Below are 22,422 nucleotides of genomic sequence, written 5' to 3'. Positions count from 1 at the left end.
CGCCACCATATTTCAAAGGTATGTACCTAAGGAGTGTAGCACTGAGGTTTGCGATGTAAGATGGCGGATGACAGCTGACAAAAAGCGCGTGAGTTTGTTTACTAAACAAGAGCACGTGGAATTTTTCATTTTGCCGCCACCACATTTCAAAGGTATTTAGCTAAAGATAGCAGCACGGTGCTTTCTTGATTAAAGATGGCGGATGACAGCTAACAGAACTTTTCAAATTGCCCGCTACTACATGTCATAAAGAGGGCAGCACCGTGCTCTGTGGATTAAAGGTGGCGGATGACAGCTGACGAAGTTGCCCGCATGATAGCAGCACAGTGCTCTATTGATTAAAGATGGAGGATGACAGGTATCAAAGAAGCCCGTGGCTTTGTTTCCAAACAAGAGCACAGATAATTTTTCAAATTGCCGCCACCACATTTCAAAGGTATCTAGCTAAAGAGTGCAGCACTGAGGTTTGTGATGCAAGATGGCGGATGACAGCTGTCAGAAAAAAGCACGTGAGTTTGTTTCCAAACAAGAGCACGTGGAATTTGCCACCGCCACAAAGAGGGCAGCACGGTGCTCTCTTGATTAAAAATGGCTGCTGTCACGTGGAATTGCCTGCCACCACATTTCAAAGGTATCTAGCTAAAGAGGGCAGCACGGTGCTCTCTGGATTAAAGATGGCTGCTGTCAAAAAGCATTTTTCAAATTATCCGCCACCACATTTCAACTAAAGAGGTCAGCACTGTGCTCTGTTGATTAAAGATGGCGGATGACAGCTGTCAAAAAAGCACGTGGATTTGTTTACCGATTCAAATCTCGCGCTAGTTAGGTTAAGTTGGTAGCAATGAGGTTTAGGCCCGTTATGATGGCAGCACTGACGTTAGCGATGCGTTGTTGTCGATGATAGCTGTCAGAAAGCACGTGGCTGTCAAAAAAGCACGTGGCTGTCAAAAAGAATGTGGATTTGTTTACCGATTCAAATCTCGCGCTAGTTAGGTTAAGTTGGTACCACTAAGGTTTAGACCCGTCAAGATGACAATACTGAGGTTAGCGATGCGTTGTTATCTGTCAAAAAGCACGTGGCTGTCAAAAAAGCACGTGGCTTTGTTTACTGATTCAAATCTCGCGCTAGTGAGGTTAAGTTGGTACTACTGAGGTTTAGGCCCGTCAAGATGGCAGTACTGAGGTTAGAGATGCGTTGTCGATGATAGCTGTCAAAAACCACGTGGCTTTGTTTACCAATTCAAATTTCCCGCGGGAAGAGGAGGAGGCCCCTGGGAAGGCCTCTCGGGAGGAGGAAGAGGCACGGGCCCCTGGGAAGGCCGCCCGGGAGGTGGAGGCGGAGGAGGCCTCTGGGAGCCCGGAGGCGGACGCGGAGGCGGCCGCAGAACCATCCAATTATACTACTATTGTTGATGAGTTTATCAAATAATTAAAACCCAAACAACCACAAGCCTCAGCTTATCCACCTCAACTGCCATTGTATTAGAAATGTTTCTAAAGCACTTTTTAAAATATAATAGTAAGCATTTTAATTCATTACGTACAGTACAAAAATATTTGAGATTTTAGGCCTAACTCTTTATTGTATCCGGTCAGATGACATAAACTGCAATGAACATAGATACCTTATTTCTTACAACGTAAATTTAAACTAACGGAGATTTCTGCCCTCTTTCTTTCATTATTTTCTGCCTCCAATTCAAACTTGGGTATCGCAGCAGTGATCGGGAGTGACTGGGAGAATTTCGCCCAACCTTCATAGCCTGTGACGTGACCACAACGTCACTGTGGCTGAATAGAGCTGAATAACATACGCTAATCGCCAGTCTGCCCGCCCGCTTATAGTGCTGTGCACCCGAGGGACGAAATTCCCAGCATGAGCACCTTTGGGCCAGAGTAAAGTGTAGCTTTCATGTATGGAAGTTGCCGAGATATGTATGGTGCTGAGTAAAAATGACATTCGGAGCACGACCAGTGCCTCTGAATATTATGAAAGGTGCTACTCATAGGGTCAGTTGTGCTGCCATAACATTGTATCGCCCATTAGCAAAACAATGGTAAATTATCCCACTCCACAGTAGGATACGCCTCGTTATAGGGGCACCATTGCTTTTTATATAGTCGTAATATTGAAAGATGATTTCTGACAGTTCTTAGAGGGAGGTCCGTTTACTGCGTACCTGGGTGGGGAGAAGGGAGTAAGGGGTATGGTTGCCATGGACACGTGAGCGGACCCACTGCGGTTGCCATGGAGATAAGCCTGCTGGTCGGTTTGTATGGCTTGGAGTTGCCAAACTTCTCACTTCTGAGTCATGTACAAAAGAAAAACAGCGCTCAACAAGTGAGGCGGAAGCGAAGGGAAGGAGAAAAGAATGCAGGAATGTGGCAACACCGTGCAATGCTCCTCCCTCCAGCCTTTTCTGTCAAAATGGTTCTTTTAATATTACAGGTAAAGTTCCAGCTCCGAGATGATAACCAAAGAGTCATTCATTATTTCTGATTCTCATAGGATGTATGAATATGCTGTACTTGGCTCTCAGGTTGGTTTAGATATTGTTCAAAGCTTGTTATGTCCACGAATGAGGTACTACTTAGATACACTACAATAGTAATGTTTCTTTAGAAATTTTGGTCATCTTCAAGACCGCCCGCTTCGGAGGTGCATTATGTCAGCTATTTCCAAAATAGCGAATTCGATCCCTGCTAGTGTGAATTGGGAATATTTGAAAGAGAGAACTCCATGAGAAATTTCAGCGTGTTAAGTAACTTCAGTGAAACAAAAGTCTGATCATTGTGCGTCTTTCACAATATATGCAGTATATACAAACATGGACGTAATATTCGTACAGTGAAACATGTTACAGTAAATTACTTATACCTCAATCAGTATTTCGTGTGCATACGCTATTCCCCTTGGGTAATACAGTATGTATGAGATTTCCTGTAATACCACATATCAGCCACAAGTGCAAGACCGTATTTTTGCGTGAAAACTAGAAAAGTTTGCGTTGTAATACCCAGATCTGCCCGGACAGAAGTAATCGTACAGTTGGCTGTCAACAATGAAACAACGGGCAAACTATCAGTGTACCAGTCTCTCTCAGGTGCTGACTGCACGTTAAACGAGCAGTGCTGAGTGACCAGTGGAATAAACATGATTGAAATGGGTCGAAAAGGAAAGGAAACTGCAGTGGAAATGAGGCGACTGATTGTCTCATTAAATTGTGAAGGGAAATTGTATTCCAAAATTGCAAACATCGTTGGGAGAAATCGTTCGACTGTGCTGAGTATAATTAAGGCATTCAAAGAAATGAACCTGCTAATAAACAAAGAAAGAGAAGGTCGCGCACAAAAACTGACTACGAGAGAAACGAGTCATGTGATGCAAATGATCAAGGAGGACCCAAAATCTACATTTGGTGGGATAGCTGCTTTTGTTGGAGAACAATTCAGAAAGCAAGTGACACCGCGAGAAATAAGGCGTTTAATCAATGGTGCAGGATATAGAGCTGTTCGTATGTCACCCGCAAAGAAGCGCTACGTAAGCAAGAAGAAGCAGAACAGCAGATTAGAGTTTGCAAAAGTTTATGTAAGGAAGGACCTCGCATTCTGGAACAGCCTTGTTTCCTAGGACGAAAGTAAATTAAACCTGCTCCATAACAATGGCGTGTTTTGGTTTGGAGGCGGCCCAATACTGCAGAATCTTCAAGATACTTTAAAGTATAGTAGAGGTGGTGTTATGGTCTGGGAGTGTATGGGCGCGTTTGGTGTCGGAGAATTAGTTTCCATTGAGGGAAATATGGACAGATTTGATTATTGGCATATTCTCAAAGAAAATTTGAAGGAGAGTGTAGGGAAACTGGGTCAGGGAAACGATTACTACTTCCAGCACGACAACGATCCCAAGCACACAGCAGATATTGTCCGACTATGGGTGCTTTATAATACGTCCAACACCCTGAAAACCCCCGCACACTCACCCGATCTGAATCCTGTTGGGCACCTCTGGAGTGAACTTGAAAGAGTAGTACGAATACACCACATCTTTACCAAATCTCAGCTAAAAGAATTGCTTCTGAAGGAATAGCATACTGTTGGAACAGAGCCAACCGGAAATTTGGTGCACAGTATTAGCAAGAGACTGAGGAAAGTGCTTCAGAGATGAGGTAGACACACAAAGTACTGAGGGACAGAATTCACCGTTGTTTCTCGTTCGAGAAGATTAATGTTACGTGAGCTTAAAACTCGTATTGAGAGAAGAAAATATTATTTTTTGTTTCAAGAACGTTAAAATTGTATCATTGCTGTGTCATACTTTCAAGTAATAAATATGTATATAAGAAGTATTTATGATAGTTTGTGTTGAGATATCCACAAATAAAACCTTTGGTTGTTCTTAGTGTCTGTACGAATACTTAAGTCCATGTTTTTATATATACAGCGTGATTCAGCCGCCCCTTCCAATATAGTATTACCCAACCCACAATATTCATCCAGTCCTGAAAACATTTGCCCTGCTGGTATGCTCAGACAACACAACCGGATATCTCCGTATTTACCGCCTCACCATGATGGGACGCCGTAATGTTATACTTGTACCAAACACTGGAAGACGTGCGTATAACTTCCGGATCACATGAACCTCTCACACTGGCGAAACACTTAATTGATATTGTGACCGCAGCAAACCTAACACTTGCTATAAGGTGCCCAGTGTGCCGTACGGAACCGCAGTGTAGTTGGTAAAGGCGTGGCGGAGCGGGCTTGCATATCAGGTGGGATGTTCGAGTCCGGGGCGAAGATTACAAATGTTTGAAATATTTGTTTAATACGTACCACACACAATGTAAGTTCAATACCCGTTTTCATGCAAATTGTGTGTGAATGAATGTGTTTGTGGCCCTAAGAAGGGCCGATTAGTTAACAGGCCGGACACATACAGACCGGAAATAATACGAACACAACTACCCTGACAATGTTTTATCGCAGCAAATGCTCGATGTGATGACCGTTTTGGTTTATGTACATTCGGACCCGATGCCCAACAGGTCGTCTTGCGCGCTGAAGCATTCCAGGTGTAACTGCTCGGCAGGCGTCCGTGATGAGTTGCCGGAGGTGGTCGGGGTTTTCCGGCACTTGAGTGTAAACGACATTTTTCAAATGGCCCCATAAGAAGAAGGCTAATGGCGTTAAATCCGGTGATCTGACGGACCAATAAACAGGACCTCCGCGTCCTATCCATTTCCCAGGAAGTTCCTCGTTCAGATGGTTACGAACGGGCAAAGTCGAATGTGGTGGAGCTCCATCCTGTTGCAACCACATCGTCAAACGATCGTGCAAGGGCACATTCTCCAGCAGCAGTGGGAGTTACTGACGCAGAAAGTGCAGGTAGCGTGCAATGGCCCTCAAAGAAATAAGGTCCAATCAGGACATGCCCCAAGATTTCACACCAAACATTCACTCCCCATCGTACTTGATGAGCCGCCTGTTGCACCGAGTGAGGATTGTCTGGACTCCAATAATGCATGTTGTGGCGATTGACTTTCCCATTATTGTGGAAGCGCGATTCGCCCGAGAACAAGATATGCGATACGAATGCTGCATCATTGTCCAGCCTGCCTAACAGCCACAGACAGAACTCCGAGCTTCGAAATCCCGCCCAAGGAAGTCTTGGTGTAGCTCAAGATGTTATGGGTGAAATTTATGTTGTGCAGTATTCGCCAGATAGACGGCTGGCTGGTGCTACCTGTCGTGCGGTCGCCCTTGTACTGATGTGCGGATTATTACGAGTTGCCTCCAGAACGGCCTCTTCTCTTTCACCCGATGTGACGGGCCTATCGCGGACTGGTGGCTCGTTGGAAACCACGCCTGTTGTTCTTAGGCGTCTTTCAACACGGCGGAATGTCGTAGCAGCCGGGTGTCACCTGTCGGGATTTTGTTCCTGGTACAGACGTAGTGCCTCGCACTCGTTTAGTTTGCTTTCCTATAAATGAGGAGCATGTCAACGTATTCCTCTGTGGAAAACATGCCGAATGACAGCAGAGATTACAGTACATTCAGGCCGCAACCAGCGGAATATGCGCAGGGCATAAGATGAATAACAGCGTCATTCTACTGTTTGAATGTGGCAAACGTGGGTTTGTGTTTACATATTCGAACATCAAAAACATGCAAAAAATATTTGAACGATGCAGGTTTCGAACCACCGCTGGCACATTCCGTCGATTGCTAGGCGAACGCCTAACCACATCCGTTACGCTACACTGCTGGAAACTTGCTGGTAGTACTACGAGATCAGAGTACATACGCCATCCGGTTCGGTGTTTAGACATTAATTGCTGGACTCTTCTTCTTCTTACTCTTCTTCTTCTTCTTCTTCTTCTTCTTCTTCTTCTTCTTCTTCCTAATCTGTTTACCCTCCAGGGTTGGTTTTTCCCTTGGACTCAGCAAGGGATTCCACCTCTGCCGCCTCAAGGGCAGTGTCCTGGAGCGTGAGACTTTGAGTCGGGGGATACAACTGGGGAGAATGACCAGTACTTCGCCCAGGCGGCCTCACCTGCTATGAGAAGAGGGAAGGAAGAGGCCGTGCCCTTAAGTTAGGTACCATCCGAGCATTTGCCTGGAGAAGATGTGGGAAACCACAGAAAACCACTTCGAGGATGGCTGAGGAGGGAATCGAACCCATCTCTACTCAGTTGACCACCCGAGGCTGAGTGGACTCCGTTCCAGCCCTCGTACCACTTTTTCACATTTCGTGGCAGAGCCGGGAATCGAACCCGGGACTCCGAGGGTTGCAGCAAATCACACCAACCACTACACCACAGAGGCGGACCTGCTGCTCTGTTACCTAGTTTTATGCATTGATTCCCCTCTTCGTTACACCCGGTCACGAGGCACGACACATTAACATAGTTACATGGTAAAAGGACGTTGTTACATGATTTCAAGGCGCCATGTTTTGCGAACGGATGATATAACATTTCGCTTCAGAATCGTGTGCAAAATGTGCCCACTGAACATTAGTACCATACAGTACGCTTGCAGGGGAATAGCACCCCTATAACCATGTGCATGTTAGTTGGGCTGCAGCAAACGATATTGGAAGAGGCTGCTAAATCACACTGTATATAGCAATTAAAGAACGAGAAAGCATAAATAATGTTAGAACTGAGGGAATGAAACACTTAATTAAATTTAAAAATATTGACAGCGGTCATACCTTTACTTCTGAAGAAGTCCAATTTCTGTTAGTTCTACGCAGATGAATGGAGCCTGTCCACTTGCCGAGTGAATGTTCACTTTTCTTCTGAACGATGGCCGTGTTCACATTATCACGGCGGTAGAGTAACGGCCTCCTGTGTTTGTCAATATTATAACGTAATATTCCTGGAGCCGATCATACGGGTATGACATAATGAGTTAATTTCAACTGTCTCCATTAAACTCCCTTGTATAGCATTAACTATCCATTACTCCGATTTGCGTCTAGCTCCATGGCTAGCGTGCTGGCCTTTGGTCACAGGGGTCCCGAGTTCGATTCCCGGCAGGTTCGGGAATTTTAACCATCATTGATTAATTCCGCTGGCAAGGGGGCTGGGTTTATATGTCGCCTTAATCATCATTTCATCCTCACCACGACGGGCAGGTCGCCAACGGGAGTCAAATCAAATCGAGAGCCGAACATGCCCTTGGACACTCCCGGAACTAAAAGCCATACGCCGTATTTTTACTCCATTTGCATCCACTGGACCTCATTTCTAGTGCAAAACAACGAGCATGTGACATGTGGGTCCGCCTCTGTGGTGTAGTGGTTAGCGTGATTAGCTGCCACCCCCGGAGGCCCGGGTTCGATTCCCGGCTCTGCCACGAAAATTTGAAAAGTGGTACGAGGGCTGGAACGGGGTCCACTCAGCCTCGGGAGGTCAACTGAGTAGAGGTGGGTTCGATTCCCACCTCAGCCATCCTGGAAGTGGTTTTCCGTGGTTTCCCACTTCTCCTCCAGGCGAATGCCGGGATGGTACCTAACTTAAGGCCACGGCCGCTTCCTTCCCTCTTCCTTGCCTATCCCTTCCAATCTTCCCATCCCTCCACAAGGCCCCTGTTCAGCATAGCAGGTGAGGCCGCCTGGGCGAGGTACTGGTCATACTCCCCAGTTGTATCCCCCGACCAAGAGTCTGAAGCTCCAGGACACTGCCCTTGAGACGGTAGAGGTGGGATCCCTCGCTAAGTCCGAGGGAAAAACCGAACCTGGAGGGTAAACAGATGATGATGATGATGATGATGTGACATGTGGAATGAAGAGTGGACTATATCCAAACTAATTCTTGGATATTTTTATTCTCAGATACAGCCTCATTCACCGCCGAAGTCCTGGTTCTCTAAATGGAATTCTAACAAGTATACATTACATCAATCATGAGAATCCTATGTAACCATGGTAGCTTTCGCTGTCATCAATTTCGTGTTTATGTTGCCCAACCCGGTATTGTACATGCCGTTGGAGAGTCCAGAACATAATATTTTTTTCAGTGCAACCGATTTACTTCTCAGTAACAAACACTTCTAAAGACAATAATAAAATTACATCAACCACTACCAACCAGTCTATCAACTTTGCTCGTTACAAAACGTGATTCAGTGTCCTCCGATACCCAGACATTTCTGAAGAATACAGGCCTCTGCTTATAACACATCCAATGGCAATTTCTCGTAAATTAGTGCCTCGTCAAAAACAAGAGCTCACTGTGTACACTTCATGTAATCTCTATCTGTTATGTTCATTTATTTGTGTATTTTACTGTGTTTCAGAGTAGGTATCTATGCTGGCTGTATGATCATCTCCGGGCCGAAAGTCATAAATAAATTTAAAAGAGAATACTCCGATCCACATGTCGCTATATTTTCCTGTACTGCACTCGGTGGTCCAAAATGGCGGGCAGTATATCTGATAGAAGGTTGTATTGTTTTAGTCTACATTTTATTAATTTTACTAATACAGTACCGGTCAAATGTTTAGGACCACATAAAGAAATCACGAAATGTAATCTAGAACCTAAAATTGTGCCACTAGACCTCTGTAATTTTCTTTCTGATATCTCACATCTAATAGGATATATGTCGCCTGATTTCATTGAGTTAGTTCAAGTACTGTAGAAGTTATGAATTTTTAACTCTTGGAAGGTCACAACAAAAAATCAAAAATTTTGGTAATATAACGTACTGAATACTCTAATTGGTTGCAAGTATCACCAACAAGATTTTTCTGTAGACTTAGGAATAGGTGGGGGCCATTTTACTATAAATATAAATATTCCGAAAATATGCGGCACCGGTTTATTCTCGTATTTTTTAATTTTGAACCAGGGTCAAAATTGTTGATATTTCTGTGCCTTTTTCATGTATGGCCCAAGGTCTCAGTGTGAGCTACCGGCGTCAAACTTATCTGCCCTGATAATTTCATTTGCACTCTGTGGATGGCATCCAAGAATACGTTTCTGATGTCGATAGTTCACACTGGGACCTATGACAAGAACAAGGAAAAATTGACTATTTTAGCACTGGTTTGAAAAAAATAAACCCAAAAAAATGGGTGCCGCATTTTTTCGAAATTTTCATATTTATACTAAAATGACCCCAAACTATTGCTAAGTCTCTACAAGAATCTTGGTGGTGATACTTGAAACCAATTAGAGGATACAGTACATAATATTTCCAAAAATGTTGACCTTCTGATGTGACCTTATAACATTTAAAATTGTATAACTTATACAATACTTGGCGTAAATCACTGAAATCAGGCGATGTATATCATTTTAGATGCAAGAGCTCAGGAAAAAAAAAAGAACAGAGGTCTAGTAGTAAAATTGTAGGTTCTAGATGGAACTTCATGATTTTTCAATGTGGACGTAACTTTTGACCGGTACTGTATCACTAGGCTAGTTATTTTTGGTATTACTGCCATTAATATACTTCGTTTCAGTTTGCGGCAGTTTCCGGCAGACATGAAATGCTTTGTGAACCTATTTTCAAGTTCAAGATCTGCACGAAGAAATAAAAATACTGCTTAATTGAACTGCTTTCACCGGGCGAGTTGGCCGTGCGCGTAGAGGCGCGCGGCTGTGAGCTTGCATCCGGGAGATCGTGGGTTCGAGCCCCATTGTCGGCAGCCCTGAAAATGGTTTTCCGTGGTTTCCCATTTTCACACCAGGCAAATGCTGGGGCTGTACCTTAATTAAGGCCACGGCCGCTTCCTTCCAACTCCTAGGCCTTTCCCATCCCATCGTCGCCATAAGACCTATCTGTGTCGGTGCGACGTAAATCAAGTAGCAAAAAAAAAAAATAATAAAAAATAACTGCTTTCAAATGTAACTGTGATAGTTTTTGAGAAATGTATTAGTTGTAGCGATACAATACAACGGAGTAGTTTGGTTATTCCTTGCTTTTTCTTGTCTAAGGAATGAACATTGCTTCACAAGTAACCTGTTGGTGTGAAGTAGAGAGAAGCTGAAGTATGCAACACTATGCAAATTTGTTTGATGTAATGCTAAGTATTACATCATGACTTGCCGATGAGTTGAGCCAGAGTCTAAACAAATCAGCACCATTTAAGTTGCAAACTAAGCTAGATCTGAGTAATACGTAATAGAAACAGGAGGTAACACTCGGTCCACTTCACCTCCGTGTCCCGATTCTCGGGCTCAAATAACAGAACATAAATTATGTTGTTCTTCCTGTGCAACTGGACAACCCAACACGAATGGTTTGTGATGTACAGTCGCTCAAAATAAGTGAGAGCATAGTGTTGTGTTTACCAAGCTCGATAGCTGCAGTCGCTTAAGTGCGACCAGTATCCAGTAATCGGGAGATAGTGGGTTCGAGCACCACTGTCGGCAGCCCTGAAGATGGTTTTCCGTGGTTTCCCATTTTCACACCAGGCAAATGGCGGGGCTGTACCTTAATTAAGGCCACGGCTGCTTCCTTCCACTTGCTAGGCCTTTCCTATCCCATCGTCGCCATAAGACATACTGTGTCGGTGCGACGTAAAACAAATAGCAAAAAAGAAAAAAAAGTGTTGTGTTTGTTCCTTGCAGCTACATTTTTCTTTGTTTAACGTCGCACTAACATCGAATATTTTTGTCTACGCAAGGATGGAATAGATCGTGGTGATGGTGGTGGTTATTGTTTCAATTTGTTTTGCTATGTGCTTTACGTCGCACCGATACAGATAGGTCTTATGGCGACGATGGGATAGGGAACGCCTAGGAGTGGGAAGGAAGCGGGCGTGGCCTTAATTAAGGTACAGCTCCAGCATTTGCCTGGTGTGAAAATGGGAAACCACGGAAAACTATTTTCTCGGATGCAAGCTCACAGCTGCGCGACTCTAACCGCACGGCCAACTCGCCCGGTGTTATTGTTTTAAGAGGAAGTACAACTGGGCAACCATCCTCCATATAACACTCATCAGAGAGAAAAAATGGAAAATGACGATATCGGCAAAAGAAAGACAATGGCTACAGAGGGCGTGAAAATGAAAGACTCGCTAGCCCTCGAATGTTTTAATAGCGTCGATATCGGAAAACACAGATCAGGGAGAGGGAGCTTTTTATAGTGAATTTTTCTTATTTTTGATACATGCAGTGTACAGTTGTTGATATTGTATAGCAGAGGTGCTCAACTTAACACTTTCAACACTACCATATTTTAACATGGATCCTGGCTGTGAACTGGGTCTTTTTGCTAATTTTTAACACGTTATTATGGAACAGCGGAACATATTAGATGCCTGATTTTTGTACCGTATGAAGGTGTCAACAATCCAAAATGAAGATGTTAATCAACAAGTGAATATCTGAAGTAATTTAATTATACTAGTCTTATGAAAAACATAACAAAAAATACTAAGGATTTTTTTTTACATTGAGGTTATACCACTAAGCTTGCTCAAACAATAAAAAATAATCATTTAATGCGACTACTTAGGCCACAAATAAACACAAATGTAGTGGAATAAAATATTTACCTATTTAGGAATAGTTTGTTTTTGTATGGCAGTCCTGAAAACATTGGACTATACACAGTCCTACTTTGCACTCTTTGCACCACCATCTACTCTCTTTTCTGACGCGCTTACCACTTTCAGTAGACCAATAATCACTAAGTTTGGGTAGCTTCACCACACACATATGCAAAATTGTTGCAAAAAACAATAAATTTCGTGAAGTTTTACGGCAGACCACCGGTGCCACATGGAATTTTCCTTCAGTTTGCCCTGAAGTTTCATTGCCGCAATTGTCGTACCTGCATATCTGTTAGTTTCTGTTTTTATATTTTTGATTACATCGTCACTAAACAAATTACTGAAACAATCCATTTCGTCACTCCCCGCGCAAAACTGAGTAGAACCAGATGCCGACTGGAAGACAGGTAGCTGTGGTTGGTCATCTGTTTCTGACCATTCATCATCAGGCTTAGATGATCTAGCAGATGTTCACGGCACAGGTGAATCAGCAGCCTGCATCTCTTCGTCTAAACGAAAAAAATAAACCCAAATTTCTGTAGGCGAAGTATTTCTATCGTTTGTATTCGGAGTAAAATAATACAGCTAAACACTTACGTTCCAAAGCGACGTAATAAATAAAAATCTTACCTGAACTATCGCTTGATACGTTATCCGGTTCGTAAGCAGGGTCGTTGTCACTTTCATCCATCTCTGAACCCGCTTCTCCCGATAAAATATCCAAAATATCACTATCATTGAGCCGGCGAGAAGACATGTTTACACAGTAACACAGCTGACAGCGTGACAGATTTGGCGCGCGCAGCACACGGCACACCGAGTGCTTCGGTAGAGGTCACGGCAAGGAGAAAATACCCTGTTTATCGTTTCAGTTCGAAATTCCCGATAACTGCTGCATTCTATTGGTCACTAGATGAACTATTACCTCCAACCAAGGGACAGGAACCGTACGTGATACGTGCAGCTGGATATAAACACACGAGAAAATCACGCCCGTATCACATACGGGCGCCGTCCAGAAGCAGGAAAGCAGCGCGCCCGTATCCCGTACGGGCATAGTGTTGAAAGTGTTAATTTGCGAGCGGGCCAAGTTGCAGATTCCTAAACGAACCGCGAGCCACATTAGCCCCCCCGCCGCCCCCACTCGTCTCCTCCCACCGCCCGTCCTTCTCTAACACAAATACATCCATCTACCCAGTTGCCCTCTTCTTCATTCACCAACCAATCTCTCACACGGCTATTCGACAATAGAAACAATAACCTGACACACGGTACAAAAGACATTGAGAAAAATAAACAATACTGTAACTTTGGATAAACTTACACTCGCTTGAAGCGACAGTGCTGAAGTGTCCGGAGAATGGAATATTGGTGATCATCCCCGATTCCAATGCACCAAGGTCGCTAGCTGCAGTTGCTTAAGTGCGGCGAGGGTTCGAACCCCACTGTCGGCAGCCTTGAAGATGGTTTTCTGTGGTTCCCATTTTCACAACAGGCAAATGCTGTGGCTGTACCTTAATTAAGGCCACGGCCACCTTGCAAAAAAAAAAAAAAATAAATAAATTGGGCAATTCAACGCGCGTACACTTGGAGAGTTACACTGCAGTTAACAGGAGCGGTGGCCGAGTAGTCATCGTATTTCTCTGCAAAACTCGACGACGTGAGTTTGCGTCTTGTCGCAGCTATAGTTTCTGCACAAAATAAATTAATATTTGAGGGAACGTGAAGATAAAAGTGGAACAAAAATATTACGCAAATAGCAATACACTTTCGTTCTTTCTTTCTTTCTTTCTTTCTTTCTTTCTTTCTTTCTTTCTTTCTTAATCTGATCACCCTCCAGGGTTGGCTTTTCCCTCGGACAAACCGAAGGATCCCACCTCTATCGCCCCAAGGGCAGTGTCCTGGAGTGTGAAACTTTGGGTAGGGGATACAACTGGAGAGGAGGACCCGTACCTCGCCCAGGCGGCCTAACCTGCTATGCTGAACAGGGGCCTTGTGGGAGGATGGGAAGATCGGGAGGGATAAACAAGGAAGAGGGAAGAAAGCGGCCGTGGCCTCAAGTTAAGTAACATCCCGGCATCTGAAATTAATATAGGCCTTAGAAGTGAAGCTTCTACGGTGTGTAGAGATTTAGTTGTTCTTCCGGGTTGAAACCTGTTGTTGTTTCCTGTGCATTCCGTACATTGCAGTATTCTTTGTCTAGGCGACTGACATATCCCTACTTAATGTGACTGCATTGATCGAACTGTCTCTAACCGGTCTAGTGATCCACCTACACTGCAACATGACAGTGCCATAGAGAATGAAGCAGATATCATAGTTCCATACTGCTGAATATGTCACTGATCAGTGCACGCACAGAGACAATACTAATAAAACAAAGGTACTTACTAGAATCTGCGCCGCCCGTCCTCCCCTGCAACAAACAGAAACGAAACGTCACATGAAAATCTATTTTTCCCTGTATTATAACTATACATGTATGTATGTTGGGTATTCAGCCCGAAGGCTGGTTTGATCCTCTGCAGCTACGCCAACAGCTGTCATAAATAGCCTAGGCGTCACTGAAGAGGCGTACTAGGGAAATGAGGAGTGAGGGAGTTTCCCGTTGCTTTCCTCACCGAGCCAGCCGCTGCTATTACATATCAGTCTGCCAAGCCCACTGAAACGCATGCACCAACCGACCCTATGAGCGATATTTTCACACCATTCATAACAGGGACTGGCTGCATAAGCAATGGTATTACTAGCATCACTCATACCTCAGTCACTTTCATATTGACTAAGCCAAGGATGAGACTGAGACAGGTCAATGAAAGTAACAAATTTGATATAGCGCATACCAGAAAACATAGTGCAATGTAAACACTACATCTCGCCAGCAAAGGCATAGGCTATTTATGACAGTTGTTGGCGGAGCTGCAGAGGATCAAACCAGCCTTCGGGCTGAATACCCAACTATACATAGCGATGAATAATGATACTGAAATATAGTCAAGCAGTGAATAAAATTTTTAAAAGCAGACTTGAAACTGATATCATGACCATGAGACTTCCAGCTTCACTAGGAATATGAAGTACAGGGACGTGATGTAATTATTGTCCGACTCGTTGGCTGAATGGTCAGCGTACTGGCCTTCGGTTCAGAGGGTCCCGGGTTCGATTCCCGGCCGAGTCGGGGATTTTAACCTTCATTGGTTAATTCCAATGGCTCGGGGGCTGGGTGTTTGTGACGTCCCCAACATCCCTGCAACTCACACACCACACATAACACTAGCCTCCACCACAATAACACGCAGTTACTTACACATGGCAGATGCCGCTCACCCCCATCGGAGGGTCTGCCTTACAAGGGCTGCACTCGGCCAGAAATAGCCACACGAAATTATTATTATGTAATTATTATTATTTTTTTTTACAATTTTGTTTTACGTCGCATCGATTCAGATAGGTCTTATGGGATCTCTTCATCCTCCCGCTACGCTTTTTGTTGCGTTTTCCCGACTATGCAGTGGTGGTTCTCATCTTGCGTTTTTCAACAAAATGATGTTCGTTCACAACGTTGTAAGTCAAAAGTAAACTACTGTAAAGGCAAACACGATTATTTTCAGGTTTTAAAATGAAAGGTAAAGTAAGGGTTATTCTGCCCGAAGGCAGGTCCGAACCTCCGCAGAGGTGTTCCTGAGCCGGAGTTTACGTGCGGTAGGGTGGCCAGTTCCTTTCCGCTCCTCCATTTCCTTACCCCCCACCAACAGCGGGTGGCAACCCATTCAACTCCTGACCACGCCCAATGTTGCTTAACTCCGGAGATCTGTACCGTTATTTCAAAATGGGTATGACAATATGGAAGCAGCGGGAATATGGGTAGTGGTGATTACTGACATTCATAGCACGATCAGTGTATCTGAGTGTTATTAAAGGTGTTGCTCATAGGGTCAGTCTTGCTGTAATAGTACTTTCTCAATGTTATTAACCCCCCCCCCCCCAAATACAATTCCTATATGAGAAACGGACGAATAAGCAATTAAAACCTTTAAATCCATTGATTGCCTTCAAGAAGACATGCGTCATGTTCATCTTGTTCCAAATGATGCGCTTTAGAACCAAGTGGAGATTGGCTTGCGAAACAACGAACCCTGCTAAGATGATGATGATGATGATGATGATGATGATGAGTTGGATATACTCTGAAATAAAACGCTATTTTTACACGTTTTCTGTTAACGATACATAATATGTGATGTGAGGTTCTTAATTCCTAGACATGCTGTTACAAGTTTCGGAACACCATTTCCACAGTATGTTCCTACTACGGCTACTGTTCATCCAGACAATCGCATGTCAGGCTTTACATTTGAGTTCATGTAACCCGTCAGGATAATGAACATGGAGGGGTCAGTATTCATAGTAGATGGTGTTGAAAGGCATTTGTAGATAAAAGTCACCGCAGTGGACATTGAAAACATTTGACCTATGTATTCCATCTGTCCATCCGATACGCATAGCAACCACTCCCCCTCCCCCACGACCTCATTCCATATCACTACAATCCGCTGTCACTCGCCGGCGACTGAAAATAAAAATAATAGCCAATGTGTAATCTCTACTCCTCTCAATGGGAACGTGAGAGTGAATAAATCCGTTCAGACCAGAGGTAACACATTCGAGAGAACAAACCATGTCAAATCCTTTATAAAGTAGTAATTACACGGAGTAGAAAAGTATTAAAAATGGCAGTAGGCTGTCAACTATTAAAACAGCCGCAGGCTTGTTAGGGTTACTTATTAGTAGGTCTGGGTTTTTGACACCTAAAAATAGCTCAAATAAGCAAGCAAATATGACCTCAAAAGTGACGAAATATGACGCAAAAATTACAAAATATGGTCCGAAAATGATTACTCTAAATATTTCCATTTGAAATAAATTATAAATCGAAACGGCAATTCCTTTGATACATATTTTTATTTATTCTTACTTTCATATTGATTTTATGAATATACATCTTTAGCAGTTATTCACAGTCAATTGTCCTTGATTCACTTAGCGAACATTTGTGAATACATACCCGTAAAGTACTAAATTCGCTAAGATGATCAGATCACACAAAATTTTGCAAGTCATAACATGTTTGCACCCTGCACTGATAGTTAGAAATACGAGAAAACGAGAAATTAACCTACTTTTTAAAATATTTTGGAACTCTAAAGTTCTAAATTGAGTACCGCGAAACGAATTAAGTAGATGTCTTTCAATACATTGCGGTAGGGCGGCAGGGCCTATGGTGCAAAGTTACATACGTTTCTCATTCTTCTCCGCGGCTGGAATTGAAGTGTATGGCAAGATTCATGTTTTGTGAACACTTGTTCGCATTCGGTAAGTTGAAGATGGTTATGCACAGGTACAGCTGTCATCAAACCGCCGAAATACGACGATACTGCGAAAATAGCTCAAAATATGACCTTATGATAAGAAATAGCCAATAAATGCATTTATGTGACAAATAAAGATCACTTAGTTTTGACCTCATTCACCTGATTTGCATCAAAATTCAATCAGGCAATAAAATAGCGACAAATAAAAAATATGACTTTTCCTAAACATCCGAGCCCTACTTCTTAGAAATGTGTGATTCTATACAACTGACCACAAGGTATTCACGACAGTTAACTTTCAACTGAGCGCGCAAGTCGACACAGCGCCATCTTATAAAAGAGTATGTGTGACGTCACATATTTAGCACAAATTTTGCCTTACTTTGAAGTGCTATTTCATTAAAAGTGCGTTTCAGATTTTTTGGCAACAAGTAGCCTCCACTTTTACCTGTCAATTGAGACATTAAATATAACTGTAAGTTAAATGCTCTCGGCAGTATACGCGTTCTACCCAAACACTAAAAGAGTCTTAACATTCTTCTTTCCATGAACCGGTTGTCAAGGAACGTAAGTCTACGTTAAAAGAAACTACCTTTTCCCGTTGCGAAAATCAAATTATCATAAATATGTCTCTCGGTCATGGCCATCCATCAACGGCTGCTCATTTCAGATGGCAACCAGCGATAAGACAGCCTGCACGGTTGCTAGGTAACAATGTCTGGCCATCCATCCATACCTTACATCCCTGCCTGCACGGTTGCTAGGTAACATTGTCTGAGCATCCATCCACACCATACATCGCAGCCTGCACGGTTCCTACAGTAACATTGAGTATCCTTCCATACCATACATCGCAGCCTGCACGGTTGCTAGGTAACAATGTCTGGCCATCCATCCATACTATACATCGCAGCCTGCACGGTTCCTATAGTAACATTGAGTGTCCTTCCATACCATACATCGCAGCCTGCACGGTTCCTATAGTAACATTGAGTATCCTTCCATACCATACATCGCAGCCTGCACGGTTGCTAGGTGATGATGACACTTGAAATGTGTTGAAACCGGTCCCAATAAACAGGTTGTAACTACTTTTTAGTTCAACTTACTACGGAGTACTGAAAGGTGGATCCTTCCCTATAATATTGTACATCTTCTTATTTCTCTATTCAATACGGAACAATCATGAAGTTTTTAACTTTAAATTATCTGACCATGTATCCATACCTTACATCACAGCCTGCACGGTTGCTATGGTTACACTTCCGTCACACATTTTGTCGCGTCACGTTACGCGAATTTTCGGATGACCCTCAGCCATAAGACATATTTAAGCTAACATTTCGACTATCTATCCCGGGAGGAAGAATGGAACAAACCCGACTACAGCTGTTGGGTTGAACCCACTGTCTTTAGATGGGGAGGCCGACACTTAATCACTGATCCACATCAGAAACGGAGAGGGCCACTAATAGTTATTTAGGTTACAATGGGCAAAAGTGAGGTTTTACGTGTGAGATACGCGAAACACCCTCGTTCTGATATCGTACAACATTTAATTTCATTTTATTTAACCCTCTACTGCCCAAATTATTTTGTTGTGTTTTAAAAAATTTTCTCTGCCATATACTAAGTGAATATGTTGTAAACTACACATAAATGCAGTTTTTATTGAATTTTCATTTTTGATTTTCAAAAATTAGGTTTGTGACTTCCAGGTCACACTGGGCAGTAATGTTCTGATATGCGAAAATTGACTAATTTATAAAATAACAGTCTCATAAAATATTCAAGATGCTTACCTTTGGTTTCTATATTTTTTATATATATAATTTGTTAGTAATAACACAAAACATAATTGTAAAACTAGCTATCCGCCATGTGCCTGGGAAATGCTCCCAACCATACATTTGGCGCTTCCTGGTGGCTTATGCATATAACTATTAAACTATAAACAGTTAAAAATCACACAGCCATACTGTAACTTGAAAGTTACACTGGGAAGTAGTGGCTCAATTGCATTCTAACAGTAGAAAATGTGTACAGAATGATGTGTGACTTCAAAGTCACATTGGGCAGTAGAGGGTTAAATAACAATTTTCATTTACAAGACTAGCGGATAGTCATGAAAAATGGAGTCAGCAGGGATGCTGAAGAAATGTTAGGAAGGAAGAAAAGGTCAACTAAGAATCAGTGGATAACTCAGGAGATACTAGACCTTATTGATGAACGACGAAAATACAAGAATGCTAGAAATGAAGAGGGCAGAAAAGAATACAGGCGATTAAAGAATGAAGTGGATAGAAAATGCAAGGTAGCTAAGGAAGACTGGCTGAAGGAGAAGTACAAGGATGTCGAAGGTTGTATGGTCCTAGGAAAGGTAGATGCTGCATACAGGAAAAACAATGAAACCTTTGGAGAAAGGAAATCTAGGTGTATGAATATTAAGAGTACAGATGGAAAGCCACATCTAGGGAAAGACGACAAAGCAGAATGATGGCAGGAACATATTCAACAGTTGGATCAATGTGAAGATGTAGATAATTTGGTTCTGGAACAAGAAGAGGCTGTTGATGCTGATGAAATGGGAGACCCAATTTTGAGGTCAGAGTTTGACAGAGCTGTGAGCGACCTAAATAGGAACAAGGCACCTGGAACTGATGACATTCCCTCTGAATGACTGACTGTCTTAGGAGAAACCAGCACGGCAAGGTTATTCTATTTAGTGTGTAAGATGTATGAGACAGGAGAAGTCCCATCCGATTTTCGGCAGAATGTTGTTATACCTCTTCCCAAGAAAGCCGGTGTTAACAGGTGTGAAAACTATCGCACCATTAGTTTAGTATCTCATGCCTGCAAAATTTTAACACGTATTGTTTACAGAAGAACGGAAAAACAAGTTGAAGCTGAGTTGGGAGAAGATCAATTTGGCTTCAGAAGAAGTGTAGGAACACGTGAAGCAATCCTGACTTTACGTCTGATCTTAGAGGATCGAATCAAGAACGACAAGTCCACGTACATGACATTCGTAGATCTAGAAAAGGCATTCGATAATGTTGATTGGACCAAGCTATTTAACATTCTGAAAGTGATTGGGATCAGATACCGAGAACGAAGAATTATCTACAATCTGTATAAAAATCAGTCTGCAGTTTTAAGAATCGAGGGCTTTGGAAAAGAAACAGCATTCCAGAAAGGAGTGAAGCAAGGCTGCAGTTTGTCCCCCCTCCTTTTCAATGTTTACATAGAACAGGCAGTAAAGGAAATCAAAGAGGAATTTGGAAAGGGAATCACAATCCAAGGAGAGGAAATGAAAACCCTGAGATTTGCCGATGATATTGTTATTTTATCTGAGACTGCAAAAGATTTCGAGAAGCTGCTGAATGGTATGGATGAAGTCTTGGGTAAGGAGTACAAGATGAAAATAAATAAGTCCAGAACAAAAGTAATGGAGTGCAGTCGAACGAAGGCAGGTGATGCAGGAAATATTAAATTAGGAAATGAAGTCTTAAAGGAAGTAGGCGAATATTGTTACTTGGGTAGTAAAATAACTAACGAAGGCAGACGTAAGGAGGACATAAAATGCAGATTAGCACAAGCAAGGAAGAGCTTTCTTAAGAAAAGAAATTTGCTCACTTCAAACATTGATATAGGAATTAGAAAGATATTTTTGAAGACTTTCGTGTGGAGCGTGGCATTGCATGGAAGTGAAACATGGACGATAACTAGCTGAGAAAGAAAGAGAATAGAAGCTTTTGAAATGTGGTATTACAAAAGAATGCTGAAGGTGAGATGGATAGATCGAATCACAAATGAAGAGATACTGAATCGAATTGGTGAGAGGAGATCGATTTGGCTAAATTTGACGAGAAGAAGAGATAGAATGATAGGACACATCTTAAGACACCCAGGACTTGTTCAGTTGATTTTTGAAGGAAGTGTAGGGGGTAAGAACGGTAGGGGTAGACCAAGGTATGAATATGACAAGCAGATTAGAGCAGATGTAGGATGCAATAGTTACGTAGAAATGAAAAGGTTAGCAAGGGTAGGGTGGCATGGAGAGCTGCATAAAACCAGTCTACGGACTGATGACTCACACACACAAGACTAAAGTGATGTCAGCAAGGAAAGAACCTAAGAGAATTGAATGTCATGTTGGGAATATCAAATTGGAACAGGTAGTTCGTTTCAAGTACTTTCTTTATGATTGGTTTTACGTCTCACCGACACAGACAGGTCTTATGGAGAGGATGGGCTAGGAAAGGGCTAGGAGTGGGAAGGAAGCGGCCGTGGTCTGAATTAAGGTACCGTACAGCTCCAGCATTTGCCTGGTGTGAAAACCACGGGAAACCATCTTCAGGCCTGCCGACAGTGGGGTTTGAACCCACTAAACTCCGGAATGCAAGTTCATAGCTGCGTGCCCCTAACCGCACGGCCAACTCGCTTAAGATGTTTACTCTCCCAGGATGGTAATATAGTAAATGAGATTGAATGAAGGTGCAGCAAATCAAATGCAGTGAGCTCGCAGTTGCGATCAACAGTATTCTGTGTTAAAGAAGTCAGCTGCGGCACGAAGCTATCTTTACATCGGTCTGTTTTCAGACGAGCTTTGCTTTACGTGGGTGAAGGCTACGTGGACTCAGGACGTCTTATTCATATAACAGAGAAGAAAGTAGCGGGAATGATCTCTGGTACACCGAGCTCGATAGCTGCAGTCGCTTAAGTGCGGCCAGTATCCAGTATTCGGGAGATAGTAGGTTCGAACCCCACTGTCGGCAGCCCTCCGTGGTTTCCCATTTTCACACCAGGCAAATGCTGGGGCTGTACCTTAATTAAGGCTACGGCCGCTTCCTTCCCACTCCTAGCCCTTTTCCTGTCCCATCGTCGCCATAAGACCTATCTGTGTCGGTGCGACGTAAAGCAACTAGCAAAGATCTCTGGTACGAACAGGTGGGGACAATCGAAGGAGGGGACTCGTAATAAGGAAGTTAAGTCTAAGAAAGGAATGGATTCAATGGATGAATAGGTACACAT

General features: G+C 43.0%; 1 protein-coding gene across 1 annotated transcript in view; it reads right to left on the bottom strand.

Annotated features, from left to right (window-relative positions):
• Oatp30B (Organic anion transporting polypeptide 30B) overlaps positions 1-22,422 on the bottom strand; it is a 1,136,150-nt gene that overhangs the window by 386,553 nt on the left and 727,175 nt on the right. Inside the window, exon 3 of the mRNA XM_067152180.2 lies at positions 14,408-14,432. The gene's annotated coding sequence lies outside the window, so the exon portion shown is untranslated. The remainder of the gene's footprint in view (positions 1-14,407; positions 14,433-22,422) is intronic.

This window comes from Anabrus simplex, chromosome 8, assembly GCF_040414725.1.
Source record: "Anabrus simplex isolate iqAnaSimp1 chromosome 8, ASM4041472v1, whole genome shotgun sequence".
Classification (NCBI taxonomy): Eukaryota; Metazoa; Arthropoda; class Insecta; order Orthoptera; family Tettigoniidae; genus Anabrus; species Anabrus simplex.
The sequence above is the reverse complement of the archived record's forward strand: the minus strand, read 5'-3'. Positions and strand labels throughout refer to the sequence as shown.